We start from the raw sequence: 15,539 nt of genomic DNA, 5'->3' as shown, positions 1-15,539 counted from the left end.
GGCTGGCAAAGCAACAGAATGGCTTTTACGGTGAAGTATAACCAATGCATTACGAAACACATCAGAGGTTTATTGAAAAAGCCAAGTGGTCCTCACGGTGCCCCCCCCCACTGTTATGAATTTGGCCCACATTATCGCGGCCTACATGGCTGGGTGCCGAAAGTCACTTTCACAAAGGAGAGAGGTTTGGGTCACATGAACACAACACGAAATGAGCGATGGCTGGGTGCTCTGAACATTACGCTGACTCACTACACACAAAGACACACACACACACACACACACACACAGAAACCACACAAATTGCCATGATTTTTGTTTTGTCTTTACAAAAAAAGTTACTGGAAATTTGCAAGATCTTCCTCTCTTATGCACAAGTAGGCTTTAATTAACCTTACATGATGTGAATTGTTGGTGGCTGGCTGTGTCGTGGACGGCTAAATGAGGATGTAAGTGGACCGGAGCTTACGAATTTCTGTGTAAGACACCACAGCGTGTTGCTGGACTCCTTTGTGTGGAAGGTGTTATGACGAAGATAATACAATAAATGTGAAAACACCCTGCAGGAGAATGGCTGACAGACGCCCAGGTATTATTATATTAACCCCTGGTGATTTGAGCCAGAAAAGCTTTAGCCCTCGTTCAAATTTACATGTTATTCTTTTATTATTATCTGCTAGCATCACTGGGAAGGAAGATGTTTGTCAAGACAGTCCAACCCTAAAAATATCGGTAAGGACACTGACACCTACGTTGGAATTATTTCAAGTACAAGCTGGGCATTTAACTGTATTTCTTATCTTATGAAACATCACAAATAGCATCACTTTCCTTAGTTTTTTAGCCCAGAAATTAACAATATCAGATTGTCTTTATCAGGAAGAAGGGCTAGCGTAGCCGTGTGTGTGAAAAGTTCCCAAGATCTGCGGCTCCGATGCCAATTTAGGATCAGGTTCAGACAGGAGAGGACGTCAAAAGTGAACGCTCCACTCCACTGTGATCCATTCTGTCACACTCGCAGCGAACATGCTTATTATGTCATCATTGCTAATGTTGATGTTAGTGATTCTTCTGTTGAAAATTCTCAGCAGAAGACATCAAATTGATCAGCCGTATTGTGTCTTTTAAGTGCCATCTTGAAAATAAGACGAGTTTTATTTTTATTGCAAGGGCTGAAACGAACAAAACACACTTTACTTAAACATCTTCTCATTCAATTTTCTTTTCAATTTTCTCTTTTTGTTGCTCGATGTCACCGTCTGTCTTCCAATCTATAGAGACAGTCACAGTTCCAGTCTATCTTTAACTAAATGAGACACCAAAATCGGCAACATAATGAAGAAAAACCTTTTTCACGTACTGAAAAAGTCAACGTAAGATGGGACTTTGGCAGCTTATATTTCACAGTTGGATGCCAAGTGTTTCTCGCCACAAATTTCACCTGCTGAGGTGTTAAATAAGTTCTCCAGTGCACTGAAAAGTGGAAAAATAGCTGCCGCACGAAGAATAAGGAAGAATGGCAAAGACATTTATTCCCCTCGGCCATGGAAGCACAATAAACTACTCACACAATAATTAATGGTAAATCCTGAAATTTTTAATCATATTTCCTATTGTTTTTTTTTTTAATTCTCTGTGGTAAACAGCTGCAGGTTTGCTGTTCCATTACATTTGTTCGTCCCTGTTGGTTAAAAAAAAAAAAGAAGCTAAATAGCATTTTTATACGAGTGGAACATTTTTAAACACTCGCTAATGTTTCATAAGTGGTCTCGCTGGTCACATTACCTTAGCATTACTACTGTTACACTCCTAATTAGCGCCTTTATTCTTTAAATTTACAACTTGTTTTTGCACGTGTGTCAAGATTTCCAAACAATGCTGTGACACAAGCAAAACTTTGGGGTTTCAGAAGCTTTAATTATTCATTAAATGTGCTGCCTGTTTGTCTTGATAAGCCACAGGCACGTTAATTGTGGTGGAATTAGACAGCTAGCCTTCTGATGAAAAAGGTCTTATTTTCAACTTAAGTGTCAGGAACACATTCGCGACTCAATGTCTGTGGGCAGCAAATGTTTAACATCTCTTCTGTGGAAAAACAGGCAAAAGTTTGGAAGTTATTTGCTACCAGCGACAGTGCTTGTTAGCGGCGTGTGGTTTTAATTGGCAGCTAACAGATGACAGGTGTGAATTAGGCTTTCAAGGTCTCTCCATTCAGCAGCCCAATCAGAGGTGGCACTGATTCTTTACCCCACAGACAAACTTCCTTAATTAAGGTGAGATGTTAGCCCACCTTGGCCTGTTTTTGTTCCCCATCATTATGCAGAAAAAGGAAGGCACTCACCTCTACACCCCCCTGCCAGCTGAGGTGGAGATGCTCTGTCGCCAGCCTAAACTTGGGTCCAATCCTCTTATGTAACCATTTGACAGCCACGACCTTCGCAGAGACGTCGCCTGACCCTGCAGGTGGAACGCTGCTGCAGCGGAGCGGCGCTAGCAAGCAGACAGAGAGGCCCGTCTTTGGGGAGTGAAGTCAAAATCATGACAAAATATTGTGAAGGGAGAAGCATGGGGGGGGTCTCACTTTTATCCTAATAAAACATGTGTGGGGGCTCTGGTTTAAAGGCAAAGCATTTGCTAACATTACCTAATGAGCATTTAGAGTTACTGGAGCAGAAAGTCAGCAGAGTATGATGAACTCAATTTAAGGCTCATTAAAATTACTCATTAAGCATCACTGAGAAGCAGATGTCACTTAAGATTCTGCGGCTCTCGGTAGATTTCCACTGTTGAGTCAACGTCTCCATCCCCGAAAAACAGGATTTCCTGAATTGTTTTGCAGCCGTGCGTAACGTTCATTAGCCCACCGCAAGAAGTTGTGGATGAACAGAGGTGTGTTCGGAGGCCTGTGGCACTGCTCTCGTCACCATACTGGGATTGTAATTAAATCCAAGAGCTGCCAGTGTTCACTAGCTTGGGGTGGGGGGAGTGTGTGTGTGTCTCCATCTGTCTGATTTTATTGTGGTCGGGACAGTATCAGAAATGACCCCGGGTGTGTCGGGACTCCACAACATAAACATTTTTAGCTTTTTATCTCATACTTGTAGTGGAACTCACATATTTAGCTATAATTGTAGCTGGTTCCCTTGACAACAGAATGCATGCAGATGTGTATAGAGTGGTTTGGCATGATGATGTGATGTTTGCTTTTCTCTGAAATTGTTAAATAGCCTGAAATGGGATGTCTTTCCTCACCTGAGGCTCAGACGGGATTTATCTAAAAATGTCTCTAAATATGCGGCTTAAAAGTCCAAAAACGTCTTTTTCGGTGCTAAAATATAAGGACGGATGCAGAGAGACAGTATTAAAACTGCAGTCACGGCTCCATCACACAGGTAAAGGCTCAAACGTGTGTGTGTTTGTGTGTGTGTGTGTGTGTGTGTATTCCCATGTTTTGCATGCCTGAACAGAACCATATTGAAATGCATATTCAGTGAGGTCACAGTTTTCAGATGTGCAGTGTTTAAAATTTTAATAGAAAAAAAGAAAATCTCCTCTTAAGTAAACTTCCTGTATTTAGGTTTAGCAGGTTCAGACACATGCAGAACCCATCAGCGTCACATGATCAGGCCCAGTAAACCAGAAACACATAGATGACAGGTGGCATAACTTAAAGAAAGAAATACGGACCGAATTTTACTCAAATGCCCTCATAGGAATGAATAAAATTTGATGACAATTCGAAGAGCCCACAGCCCATTAGGGCCCACGCACAGCCCTCGCTAGCCTCTGTTATTATACATATACTGAACTTATATATATATTCATTATAATGAACCCCAGCAAGAACAAAGCCACAAATTCACGCAATATTTCAATTTGGAATCATTTCGATACCCCCCCGTGGCTTCTTATGAAATGGTTTGGTCCATGGTTCTGTTTTCCAGCATGGAGCTGATAGTCCCAAAACCCACGAATCTGGACACCAGAAAATGTTGTTGTTGACATTTGAGTAGCCTAAACACACAAGAAAAGTTAAATGTTGAACGATTTTTTTTGTGGCGCTGTTTTCGCAGCAATTTAAAATAAAAGACACCAAAATAGCCGACAATGTCAAAAGACAATTTAGAACTTTGGGTTTAAAATATCTGTTTTCTGCTGCTCCAGAATCAGCAGTTTGACCCAGCAGCAGGTCCTCACCTCCAACGGTTCAATGATGCGTTTAATGATGAGTGTGTGATGCAGACGCCGGATGGCTGTTTTGGATTAATAGTGAACTGCTCTACCACTGGCAATTACTTAGACATTAATCAGTCCCATGGCTATTTCAATTATATAATCAATGGAAAAATATAGGCTAACTTTTCTTTATAACTCAATTTAAGCCAGTGTTGACAGAGCCCAAAGCCATGTGTCGAAAGCAATATAGGGGGTTTTGTGACAGTTAGATGACCTTCTGGGGCCAGGCCAACAGCGTACTGCCAGAAAAAATAAAAAAGAAGTGAAAATGTCAGAAATAAGGATAACTGACTTTAACATCCGTGCATATTTATGTTTTAATCCACGAGTAGGCGTTTGTTCTTGCTAACTTCAACGCTAACCCTAGAGCTAGGGGCTGATATTGCTACATGAGGCTCAGGTTGGAGCGACAACACTGTTATTTCCGTTGGCTTGGAAGCAGCATACATAGCAGAGCAAGCCCTGAAAATGATGACGTAAACCAGACACTGATTATAGTTAAGGCTTATCGTGTGTGAGGAGGGCGGTCTTTGTCCTGGACGCGAGTCCTTGGAAGTCCTGGAGTGAAAACAATGATAGCTTTGATGGAAGTGGGCTCTCCACTGAGCCAGAGGGGCCCGGAGACGGACCGGCGGGAGACGGCGGAAGGGCCCCCCGCGGAGATGCCGCAGTGTTGTGGAAGAAGAGGCAGACAATGAAACAAACAGGCTCATTTTTGGCTTTGAGATGGTGAAAAATACATTTCTTGGCTTTTTCCATTCCACTCCCTTATAAAAATGTATTTTCTGTCCCCCCTAATCTCCGCAGAGTGAAATTGTTTCTTCACTCTGGCGATTCACCAAGGTTACGCAGAAACGGACGTCTCGGTGTGGGCGCAGTGCCCACACAAAGTGCCCTCAAACGTGCCGCTTCAGCTCCGTGAGGCTCAAAGGCTACATATGTAATTTCCTGAAACCGCGTCCTGGCTGCTTTAAACACGATGAAAAAGGAAATTGCTCAATTCCCCCAAATGGTTGATTTAAGGGACGTCTGTGGTTATTTATGTACCCTTCAGAAAGTACATATTCTCATATATATGATCACTTCTTACCGTAATGTTCATTCATCTTCTTCAGAGCGGGAATTAAACTAATCACTCTGGATAAGTGATTAAATGTCAACCCTGCAGGGATCATTTCAAATTAATGATGATTTAATTAGCTAATTAAAAAAAAAGCAGTCCTGCCAGCCCCCAAATCCAAAAACCACTGTGATTCAAACCAAATTCATCTGTGTTGCCGACCACGTGAAGACTGATGCCACTGTGACACTACCCCCCCCCCCCCCCCGCCCCCTTTTTCTCACTATTCAGTTGCAATTTTATCTGTTTTCCTCTACGCCGATGACACTTTAAACGCGACGTGACGGATGCCGCTCTGAGGTCTGTCCTGTAGCTTTGAGGCGACCGTTAGCAGCAGCAAACATTCTCAATGACCTCCTGCTTGCCACCGTTTAATAGGCTGCTCCTTCTGCTTGCAGGCTAACTTGGAGTGGAAATGGCGAATGCCTCTACGCCCTACAGCTTTCACGTCTCCTTATTTTACGTTCTTTCCGGAAGACGAAAAGCATCAAACCAGACTGCAGCAGCGCGCCTGTTACATTCTTCTGTTTGTTGGGTTCATTTTCCTCTTTGAAGCCGTTTGAGAAGTTAAGCAGAAATTAAACATCCACCCGGCTGCCTAGCTGAAACAAAGAAAAAGGAAACGAATGTCACATGTTGCGGAGTCTCTTAGCATCCAGTGAAATGAACTCCGCTAGCTGCCATAGCGTATAATCATTTAAAACTGTACTGAAGCACAGATGCTGATTAGAAGCAGCTGAGCGCTCTTCGAGCATCTATCCATGCTAGGACACCTCCTTAATGTTCCTCTCTGTTGAGTAATGGAGGATTCCTGACATGACTGTATATGTATCCACCCTAATTAGCAAATATGCTAACTCAGGCTTTTTCGATTATCAAACCTACCTAATAAGCACTGATGAAGACCCTCTGGCACGTCCTTGGGCATCTCTCGGAGCAAATGCAAGCACTGGTTTTTTGAAGCTGAGTAGCTCTGCAGGCTCTGCTGCTATTAAGATGTCGCCACTACAGTTTCAAGTTCCTACCAAAATATTTTTAAAGGGGGTGAAAGTGGCTGCAATGTGCTGCTCCAGGTGTGTCTATCTTTGTCGTCCCCCGAGATGAGAGGAACTCGAACGGGCTCCTCTCATCTCTCTGTGTTCTTTCATTCTACCCTTAATGAGCTGCTAGCCGGCGGGTAGCTGTTGTCTCCCGCTGTGTCTTATTCTGTATTGATAGTCTCTTTTTCAAACAAGCCACATCTGCCCCGCAGTACTCCGACGCTGCCACCCTTCTCGGTCCAACCCCACCATCCGACACCACCTCTCATCTTAAGACGTGAAGGCAGTTCCTCCTTAAGAAAAATGAGAAAAGGAGCCAAGTGCAGGTTGTGTTCATGAAACATGACATACAGTGTGATTCAAAATGGTTCCCTTTTATGTTGACACAGCTCTACCTGAGGCGCTGCATTGACAAACCAGCGGGAGACCACCGAATAAAATCTTTCCCACGCTGACTTTCAAGTCTCTTAGATGGAGGCTGTAGAACATTAGTGACATTCTGAGGGGATAATGGCCCAGATAGACGTTGGTTTATTAGTTCCTTTTAAAGCCTCAATTTTCCGGACTCGCACCAGGACGACATTGTGGCGAAGAGACGCTCAATCCCATCAAACACTTTTTGGTTCAGTCCAATATCACTGCACTAAAAATACAATACTTTAAAAGTTAGATTACTTAAAAAGTGCGAGGGGTTTTGGCCCATTCATAAAAAAGACGTTTCCCTAACGAGCGCCCTCACCAAACCTCAAGAGACGAATCAGAGGTGTTTCTGAGGTTTCCTTCCTTTTCATTCATTTTGAAGCTTATTGATTAACTCCTGCTGATTCTGTCAAGTCCAGAAAAATCCCACTCACACTCGGTTTTTGTGCTTTGAAGGTGCCAAAACGGCTAAATCCCCCCCCGAGTGCTGGTTAAGGTGCGATTTATTGGACTTAAGCGAGCACACGTGCGGCATTTTCTTATTCAGGAGCACGTAAGGTTGTAGTTTAGTTGACCAAATTTTCATTGTAGTCAAAAGAAACATAAATAAAACTTTCAAAAGATTCAATCTATAATACCATATGTTTTCATTCATGCCTGCTTAAAACGTGAACTCAACATTTGTTACATGAGAGTCTGTTCGAGAAATGTTCAGGTTGAAAACAGCCAGGAAAAACAAAAACAGAGCGCTCTAATATGTCGACTAATTGCTCATTAATTATATCGTAAATCACTCTGACAGTGACAGCTATTCCCCGCCACACAGGCTGTCAGGCTACACCGTGTTTTTTCGATAGGAGGTGTCCAAAACGTTTCAAAAGCAGCAGGAGGAAATCACTTACATAATGTGCTTCAATGACAATGAGCCCTCATAAATGACGTCCCAAGCATATGCAGTTATGGGATTAATGAGGGAGGGTGGCCACAGGTGAGGATGCAACGCCGCAAAACAGCCATTAAAACTGTCAGCGGCGTATAAAAATGTATGTTTTATGAAGCCCACTTCTTAAAATACAGATTCCTCTACGAAGCTGTAAATAAAAGTTATAAAAACGTAGCTTCCTGCAAAAACATTGAACGATTTTAGCTAATATACACTTTATATCACTTTCACTTGTCTGAGTAAATAACATTCCTGGTAATATTTATGATCTGTTTTTACAAAAATATTCAGTAAAGTGCGGCCCTGACGCCAGCCTCTGAAACGCCGGACAGCAGGATATGGGCTCGACCCGGCATCCCCCCCGAGGATTCACTGCGATGCCGCGCTACAAGTTTCTTTAGCGCTGTGCATTGGTATTCAAGTGGCGGAAGGTGACGCTGACAGCTATTTAGCATTGTATTTGAATGCCTTTAAAAGGATGTCTTCAAAGGATGTGCGCTAACAGCGAGCTGAACAAATAGCAGATGGTGTCGAGACTCAGTGTTCACATCGGGGGGCGATGCAAATGTTTACCATTCACGATGCTAATGATGGTAATTTGATAATACTGAGCTACTGTCTGTTAGATTGCATGTACTAAAGTTTATACTGTATGTGTCGGCTGCAGCGCCCCCTGTGGCCATGCAGAAGTTGTTGCATTGATTGACTTTTAAGCGTGAATTTATTAGAAAGTCAGTAATTTTAGCATTGACTCAGCTGTGTCTCCTGAACGTGAGTAATGTCCATATTGGGGACAGTTTTCTGGTATCTACTCTCTCATCTGGATCTCTGAAATCTAATCAATAAATAATCTGGGACGGGATCTGCACTAACAGCCCTCCATCTATCACTCTGGCGACCATTGGAGATGATTCTCTGGATTCTGAGGCCTCTGTCAGCATGCTAACGTTGAGAGATGGTGTCAAACTTTCCCCACATGTCCTGACCATAGGTTTTCAGCAGATATGGAGGGGGGGGGGGGGGGGGGGGGGGGGGTGTATTTGTTCCTCCTCGGTGTTCTCAGGAAAAAGAGATGATGCTGGGCTTTTTCAATAATGTGGGTGGTGTCCCTGAACCGGCCCAGGTCCTCTGAGATGTGCTGTCTGAGGAACAAGAAGATTGTGACCTGCTCCATTACTTCTCCAATGATTGCAACCTGGTCCTCGACTTCCAGAACTTCATGAGGGTTTCTGTGGTCTTCATGGTGTCAAAGATAAGGTGATTGTCACTGTACCAGGTCAGCTGCACCTGGACCGCCTCTCTGCATGGTGCCTCGTTGTTGATCAACCCCACGACGGTTGTCTCAGCAATGGTGTTGGAGCCATGGGTGGCGACACAGTTGTTGGTATACAGCATGAACAAGAGTGGTCTCAGAACACAGCCCTGAGGTGCACCAGCATTAAAGATGATGTTGGAGGACTGACTTCCTGGGGTGTGGGATTCAGGATGTCCTTGATCTACCGACAGAGGGAGCTACAGTGTCCACAGTTTTATATCAGTTGGATGGGACTGATGCTGGTTGATGCTGAGCTGAAGTCAATAAGCAGCATCCTGATGTATGTTTGGGGGTTTGCAATGTGGCTGAATACGTAGTGGAGGGTGATGGAGACGCCATCATCTGTGGATCTTTTTGACATGTTGGCAAACTGGTGAAATATGGACCTTAACATGCTGTAACACCAGGCTCTCCATTCACATCACGATCAGTGTCAGGGCCAAAGGCCGGTAATGATTCAACCCTTTGATAACAGAGGATTTGGGCACAGGGAATATGGTGGCAGGTTTCAGCTAGGTAGGACTGCAGCTTGCTGCTGCGAACGGTCAAAGATGTTCGTGAAGACCGCAGCAAGCTGACAGCCACGTGATTTCCGCACCCTCCCTGCAACCCATCTGGTCCTGGTGCTTGATGCCACGCGGGGCTTGCAGCACCTGATGTTGGATGGTGGGCGGCTGGTCAAGCTCTGATGCATCGGTTGTGTGTCCACTCCCAGTCTGTTGTCCTCTTTAAAGCGGGAGAGAAATGCATTGATCTGGTTTGTGTGAAGTGCCAGTAGGGAAAGGGGGGCATTTTGTCTGTATTTTGTTTATAGTCCATAATATTCTGGATTTCTTTCCACGTGGAACCAGGGATATTTGTTTTGTTTGAAATTAGCCTGTATCTACTTTCAGTACTTTATCTTAGCAGCCTTGGTGCCTCTGCTCAGGTCCACTCCAGCCTTCCTGTAGGCCTCCCTATCTGTTGACCTCAGTGCTGAGTCCCTGGGTTAAGCCAGGGTTTTTGGTGGGATGCACTGTCCTAGTCCTTAAAGAGCTCCCTCATGTCCTCAAATCAGTCCTGCAAGCATGGCGTAGCCTCACCAGCCCAGCATAGCACTGGCTTGTACTGTGGCCTCGGCTGGTGTCAGGAACTGAAAAATATTGTCTGCGTTTCTGAGGTGGGGGGAGGGGGTGGGCTTCACAGGCTCCAAAAATGTTGGTGTAGAACTGTCTAGTGTTCTGCCCTTTCTTGATTTAATGGCCACATCCTGTTGTCTCTGCCTGGAGGATTGAGTGCTAGGATATGCCTGCTAGCTCCACAGCTAGGTCCAGGATGTTCTCATGCAGCCATGTCACCGTTATCACCATGATGCAGCTGTCTACCCAGTTGTAAACATCCCTTAGTTTTATCTCTTCCATCTTGTTGACCTGTGAGCGGAGCGGTTGGCGACTAAAACATTTGTTGGTAAGGCTAGTTCGGATGCCAGCTTGTTTGGAACCTGAACCTGTTTCTGGCGCCATTTGCAGCACGGCCTTCGTCTCCTCCCTGTCCAGTGGATCCTCTCCAGGAACGAGTTGAACCCACTCGGGGTCCAGCCGGTCCAGTGTTTCAGCCTGATACAGTAAGTTTGGTCCGGGTGTAAATCTCTCTTAATGTCTAGCTGCACCAGGTTCCTCTGTCTACACACCATCAGCTTAAAAGTTTACAGTTATGGTTACAGACGGCATTGACATGAATGATCACTCTTGATCTTTAATCAGCCTGACATTCAGGTTTTTGGATGGAGAGAACATGGAGATCCCAGAACAACCTACCCAGATATGGGCAGACCTTGCCAATAAAGCTAGGAGTGAAGATGCCCCAGGGCTAGCTAGGCTCACCAACAACAGCTCGAGTCACATAGCAACAATACTGTGAATATTCAGATGATTCCATTTAAATATGCAGATAAGTTTGCAAAAATGCGAATGAAGTCACGGATAAACGTCACATTCTAGCTCAGATTCATATCAATATTTTATGCGCCTGTTTCCTCCCTGACTGCCAGATACTCAAATGAAGCATGAGAGGGTGTGAAAGAGTGAGTATGAAAGCACAGACGGAGCGGCCGTCTTGTTACAGGTGATGGTGTTTCAGCGGTGACTGATGCCGCAGTTCTCACCCCTGCCGACACGGCTGCCGGTATGAATCATGCTCAATCATGCTGCCGGTGAAGACAAGACAGAAAGGATAATCACTGAGTTCAAATGTATGGAAACTGAGTCATGTTTAGCTGTGGCTCGACCACAAATATGTGTGTGTGTGTGTGTGTGTGTGTGTGTGTGTGCAGATGTGAAACATTTTGCAGTTGTAGAAAATATGGCAAACCACATTTACAGACGTTGCTGAAGGTATCCTTCTCTCCCCCTCAGCTTCGCCGGGTTGATGGATGGAACGCGTTCCACGGCATCTCCCAGGGTGACGCAAATTAAATATGCCCACTGGAATAAAGCAGGCGGATTCTCCAGCTCACGACTGTGGTGGAGGCTCCGTCGGGCCGAGGAGCCAAGGAAAAAGCTTCTAGATCAACTGATGGCATCAACGTAAATATCAGGACAATCATGTACACTCGATTAGAAGAAACAGCCTTTCCCCCGTAAATTTATTTGATCTAAAAATAGATTCTGTCTTATATCTCTAAATTATGGAAGTGGAAGAAACTGAGTTAAGCTAAATCTGATACTGAGTAAACCCATACTAGACTGACATTAAGACCAAAGTAACTAAAGACAGAATGGATTAAATAATTCTGGTTAAGGGCACTGAGTCATACACATAAATGCAAATTAATTACCAGATCTGATTGACAAAACTGCTTAAAACTCTTAAGCTAGAACATAATGACCCATACAACAGTGAAATAAGCTGAAACCACATCAAAATATCGTATATGAGCCTGGTTCTTTGTCAGACTGGTTGGTTGTGGTCGTTGAGATGGACACAATTTGTTTTTAATTTAAGTTGGGATAAGAAATTGTTACTATGGTGCTTATTTAAGATGATACAAAAAACTCAGAATACAACAAAACAGAGCGTGCATGTAAAAATGTTAAATTAATCCACAACCGCCGGCTCATTTTTAATCTAGAGGGGGCACGGGAGAGAATATGAGAGAGACACGACTGCATCCCCCTGCATTTAGAAACTCGTTGTTCTTGTTGTTTAGTCCCTCAGCTGGAGCCAGTCATGACAGAATGGTGTTTTCCTCTGTCAAACGCTGATCTTTAGCTCAGAGGGTAGCGAGTGTGGCACAAACATTCAATCTGGTAATAGAAACTGAAGTCTTTGATATCGGTCCCCGCGGGCAGCACCAGCTTGAACACTGCGATGGGGTTGTGTAAAATCCTGGCAGAAGGCTCCTTCTGCAGGGTCAAAGCTACACCGTGAGACAACGCGTGCTGAATACATCCAAAAAAACATCCTTTGATATTCAGATCACCCGGTTCTCTGCTGGGAAGAGCCTCAGAATTATCATCTAAGGGAGCACAAACACGAGAAGGCATGTGGGCTAAAGGATGCTGCTTTCTGTCATCTCTAGCAAGTCTAAAACTAGCCTCCAACCTGGAGTACAGGTGTGCACAAAATGCAAATAAGGTGGCTATAACCTAAAAGTTAAGCTCAAGGATCAATAGAAATGATAATAAAAAAAACACTCTGTCTGGTTCATCTACTCTTTTTAATTACTGAGCGTTAGCCTTACGAGACATTCATGAGTATCCTGATTTGAGCCTGTTGTTAGTGCCACAGTCTCTCTGTTCACCAGAAATATCACCAGAATCTCATCTGACAATCAAACCCTCACCCACAAAATCCCATATAGCTGCATTGTCCACTCTGATATTGTGCTTATAGGAGTGTCGTCTGCATACAATCAGATAATGTCAGCTCATATCAGTCTTATCACGCCTTGCCGACCCTGTCTAATTTCCCCTGCCTGACCCAAGCAGCCTCCTCTCCAAAAGATGATCTTGGAGATGTGCCCAACTTCTTTCTCCAGTCATTAGAGTTCCATTTTGTCTGTACCGTGATGGATATTGAGCTCGATAGGGCAGGCTTCCTTTTACTTTGCTTTTTCTATTTTAATATACTCTCACAAATGTAAATTCAATTTCTCAAAGGAAGGAAATAAAAATTTTGACAAATACAAACAAAATAACCAGTGTTAAATAAAGCTGTGTGGTACACATTTGTTTTATGCTAGTATAGTTACTGTTACCTGTTACTGGGTGTTTACATTGATAAAAAATTTGAATTTTCTCTTGATGGGCTAAACACAGCCTCAAATTGTTAGTGGGTGCATACATCATATCACACATGCTGAATTTATAAGCTATGATAATCAAGCCTCCGAGGCTAATCAGATGGCTTAGTGCCTCTTCAGCCACTCTCGCCGGTGTGGCCGGCACGGGCTGGTGTTTGACTTGACAGCTCCATTAAAATAAGGGGGAACGTGATTGCGTTTTCTTCCATTTCCCCGTCACACATGACTGAACCGACCCCGCAGCCAGTGGGAGGGACCGACTTTGGGCTCGTTCCATTGGGTTTATGTCGGTTTTAATGCTAAGCGTTCATGTCGCCGCGGTATTCCCCTCATGCCAGTGTGGTTATTAACAAGACAAGAGCGTTCCAATCAGGAGCAGGAAGTGGGGGCTTGAAAAGACACTTGATGGTCGCAGTAACGCTAATGTTTGAACGTGTGTGTTATTGTTTTACTATATGAACATTGGCGTTTTATTTCAAACTACATTAGTATCAAATGCTAATGTCCCCTCAGTTTAGGAAATGTTCCACCTCTAATCCTCCATCTGGACATGATGAATCAATTGTGTATTGACAATAAAGGCATATTCTTAGCTATCATTTTTTTCTAGTCTGTTTATGTGATCAGAAAAATCTGATTTTCATCCAATTTCTGGACTTATGAGATTATTCAGGTAAACAGTCCAATGTGGAGTCAACAAACAGAGTAAACAAATCTCCCTCATTACACCACCTGATGCTAATGGCGTTGCTACACTCGTTAAGAACAGAGAGAAGAAGAACTTTGAGTCTTGTACATACGACCTCTGAAAGAAATCTGGGTTTTTCAGTTAACGTATTAATAAAACGTCAGATCCGATTATTACGATAATGTGATTATAGCAAATTATTGTATGGTTATGGACATGTAAACAGGGCCGCTGTTCATAAAAGTAGTCTGTGGCATGTAAACTGCAACAGCAACATCTTGTGCAAAATCAATGACAGGCTATAATGTTACCATTAGCCATTGGCGACGCTAACCATCATCTGTTGATTCAGATAGCAACTGGAGCTGCTGGCGAATGACTCCAGACTCAATGCCATCAGCCATTTGTTGCTATTAACGTTCCAGTTTCAACACTTTTCAGATCCTTGTCAAATTCTGGATGGGTCTATTGGTGCTGACTGCTTACAGTTGGCCCAGATGCTCCCAGTTTTAAACAGGCACACTAAAAACCACCAATCCAAACTTTAAAAAAGCCAACTTGTGATCAAGAGACCTCATATTTAAGCAGAAACGTAGAAATGACACAAAAACAAAGATAAAAGAGTCTTCTTCCCGTCCCCATGCACAGAGGGCTGAGATTAAGTGTCTCCACTTTATAAAATCTACATTTTCATGTCCTTTAATGGTGCTGTAGATACGTGCTTTTCATTTCACATCCACAAATGTTGTTTGGGTGCCGCGGTGATGCTTTTACTCCGAGCTTTAAGAGGAAAGATGCTGGATCAATACGCATTACAGAGCCTTTCTAATCTTCACAGTTTTAATGCTTTTCTTTAAGGTGTTTAGAAATTCCTATGGTACCTGAACAGACGCAATGCGATCGGCCTGACTGTTAATGACCTTCACAAACAGTGAACAGGGCTCCTCTTTCCATCATCAAGGTCAAGAATGTAGTCAGAAGTGTGTGTGTGTGTATGTTGGAGCCATGTGTCATCTGTAACGGCGAAAAAAAAACCTTCAGAGGCTCCAGCAGGTGCAGTTTCCAACCCCAAAGACGGTAAACACAATTAAAAGTTTTCTCTCTGCTAATAGCTCCCCCCGGACCATCTGTTTCGGCCCATCCTCCCGCTGCGTCTCCATCCAAAATATGGAGAAACTGGAGCAGTGGGTGAGCCCATTATCGTGGTCGAAGGACCACCTGGAGCTCCCAATTTTCGATGAGACGGTGATGAGGGACTGAAGAGAGGTAAAACAGTTCTATTGTTATTTTATGGACTCAGATGAAGCTAAAAAAGGCCATTTTTTGGCTAGATACAACCAAGGTTTTGCCTCTATAATTCATTTTTGTAGAATTTGTGGGTCACTGAGGTGAGAAGAAGCTGGTTTGGCCACGTTCCTTCACTCTTCAGTGTGTAACGAAGCGTGTTTGTGGGATTATCATGAGCAGGATTATCGCAGCCGCTCCATTTTCACAC

General features: G+C 43.7%; 1 long non-coding RNA gene across 1 annotated transcript; it reads left to right on the top strand.

Annotated features, from left to right (window-relative positions):
- The first annotated feature begins 10,346 nt into the window (after window positions 1-10,346).
- Window positions 10,347-11,984, top strand: LOC105418123 (uncharacterized). The gene is made up of 2 exons (XR_965492.2): window positions 10,347-10,677; window positions 11,468-11,984. It is a non-coding gene; the product is annotated as an uncharacterized lncRNA (long non-coding RNA).
- Window positions 11,985-15,539: the final 3,555 nt, after the last annotated feature.

This window comes from Takifugu rubripes, chromosome 22, assembly GCF_901000725.2.
Source record: "Takifugu rubripes chromosome 22, fTakRub1.2, whole genome shotgun sequence".
Taxonomy (NCBI): Eukaryota; Metazoa; Chordata; class Actinopteri; order Tetraodontiformes; family Tetraodontidae; genus Takifugu; species Takifugu rubripes.
This window is presented reverse-complemented; position numbering and strand designations above follow the sequence as displayed.